Source organism: Lepeophtheirus salmonis, chromosome 9 (assembly GCF_016086655.4).
Source record: "Lepeophtheirus salmonis chromosome 9, UVic_Lsal_1.4, whole genome shotgun sequence".
In the NCBI taxonomy this organism is placed as follows: Eukaryota; Metazoa; Arthropoda; class Copepoda; order Siphonostomatoida; family Caligidae; genus Lepeophtheirus; species Lepeophtheirus salmonis.
In genome coordinates, this window is record NC_052139.2 from 21,138,441 (window position 1) to 21,141,129 (window position 2,689).

Sequence of the window (2,689 nt, forward strand, 5' to 3'; positions counted from 1 at the left end):
AAATTGGAGCTGGATTCTCATTTTAAATTGAAATGAATGAATATATAGTTATAACATTCATATTCTTAGATAAATGTCATTAAACACCATTATTATTTATTAGAAATGGTGTACATATTCAAATGTCAGTGTATCATAGTAGAAAAATACTCATAAAAATTCGTTGAAAAAACCTTTAAGTCACTTGTTATAGTTCCTATAACTTGGCTTGATACATTGGATGCCTTATATAAACAACTTATAGAATTCGAGGGATTAACACTTCTTCCATTCGAACCGCTGTCGTGTTTCTTTATTTTTCTTTTATCTTAATATATATTATATTGCTGATAAGTATTATATCAGTTTAAAAGAATCTTGCCATTTTTCCACTTGGACACTTTCCTTCTTTTTTTTCTCCTGCCATTTTTTCCTTCACTTATTTTTCTTCCCATTTTCCCCCAAAATCTATATAAACCCACACACCTTCAATTCTCAATATAATAATATAAGATACACAGAGATTACTTAAATTTAAAAAAATATTTACCTTGAAACATGACTCTTCTTTTCAATGGGATGAGTTTCAGTCTAATAAATGCCTATGAGCCGAATGAGAGGTCTACTTCTTTTTTTCAAGCAACTTTTAATAACCAAATAAAGGATTCAACTCCATTCCTACTAATTGGGGATCTAATTATTGTTCTCCATAAGTTCTATTCGCACTATCTGAAGCTTAAAAATAAATAAATAGTTGCGTTATAAACTTCAAAAAACATACCAATATAAATGCATGAAAAAATGTGTCTAGAGGAGAACTCCATCGTATATTTTGGTCGACAAATTGCTAAATTGAATTTCTTTAAAAAAATTTCCAAAAACCGTTTTGCACTAATTTTCCAAAAACAAATATCTTATCTACGAATATATTATTTATTGGCATTTTAAGGAGGAAGACAAACTTACTTAGATTTATTTCGTACTTGCACAAACAAAAAAGTTATGGAGAATAATGTTGTCGACAAAGTAACCGTTTATAACAGGTTCATTTGTGCAAATATTGCTAAAAACATGTTATAAAATGTTTTCAAAATTCAAAATTCTATTAGGTACATTGTAATCAAGATTTTATTCAACCGAGCAGGTGATTGCAGAAAGGAATGAATTCGACGTAGTTTTTATTTTTGTACGGACTTTTCAAACGACCCTCCTATGTACATCTACTATAATTTAATACGTGATAGTATGCCCGTGGATTAAAAAGTATTCTTTGTATGTGCATAATAAAATAATACGGGTACACCCGTATTCATGGAATTCTAGACTCATGGAAAACTCACGCTATTTTTTTTTTTTCAAATTGCAGGATGGGGGGGAGTATTTCTTTTTCTTTTTCAGAAATGAACAGTAATTTATTAAAGAACAATCAAACCTTATATGTAATTTAAAATGAGTATGATTTGTTTCGTTGCCTCCTTAGAATAAAACAATATAAATAAGAATTGTATATTAGTCTAAATTTTATTTATTAAAAGATAGTTTAATAATTTTTCGAGTTTTTTTTTTTTACATGAGCACAAGCAGAGTTTTTGTTATTTGACATCATTCTTCTACCATTAACTTTTCTCTAAAAAAAAAAAACTCAACTCTTTGAGTACTAATCATTTCATCCACTTTATCTAGACAACAACTCCCTTTTGGACATTTGATAATGTCTTAGATTTTGCAGACAAGTATTCTCTTGTTGAAAATGATTACCCCACATTGACTGTAAACGAAGAACTAAGTTTATTAAGATGATTGGAGAAGGTAAAGAAAGCTATACCATCAATGGACATCTAGCAATAGAGTGACAGACTCCATTTTATCTCAATTTCAATCACAAAATAGCATTTCCATGTCTCAAATAAAACCAATTGAATCACTAAAATAAATGAAATAAAGTAATGGAGAACTCATAAATAGGGGATTTAAATTCTGAGAATTGAGTAAATGTTCTCATAATTTTATTTTTTCAATTAATACTCAAACAATCGTATTATTATTTGGATACATTTTAACAATATTGTCTTCCATCAAACAACTTAAAATTAGCTCATTTGGCACATATTGTGTAATTTTTGTAAATATCCTTGATCTTTGATAGAGTAATATAGCAATTTTGCTGTTTAGAAGAAGATTCCTGAGTCAATAAGCTTGGGAATTGCAACGTCATTCAGATATTTCAATAGAAATCTAATAAATTAAGAAGGCACATATATTTTTTAAAGCACGACTTATAAGTTCCCAATATTTATTTATATTGTATTAGCATAAATGAATAATGCATTGCACACTAAAATATGGAGAAGAGATCTTTGAGATTTCAAAATAATCTTCCACTCTGGCTAAATAGTTTTACAAGTACTAATGAAAGTGGAAGTGAGGCTTGAAGTTTTGAAGAAATATAACTGTCCATATTTGAAGTGCAGGACGAATTCAAATTTATAAATGGAATTGATATTTCTGATAAAGACTATTTAGCTTTGATTTGTGCGTTATAGGCATTAATGACAATAAAGGGCCCTTATCAAGGAAAGAGTCTACTTAAAGTATGAGTTGAAGCGGAGTTTAGGAGGATTCAACACGAGAGTTGCAATGAAGGATTTGGGGGTGGAGAATGAAAAGTTTCTTTGTTCCTCACTGTATTTTCCATTCTATTTTTCTTTAT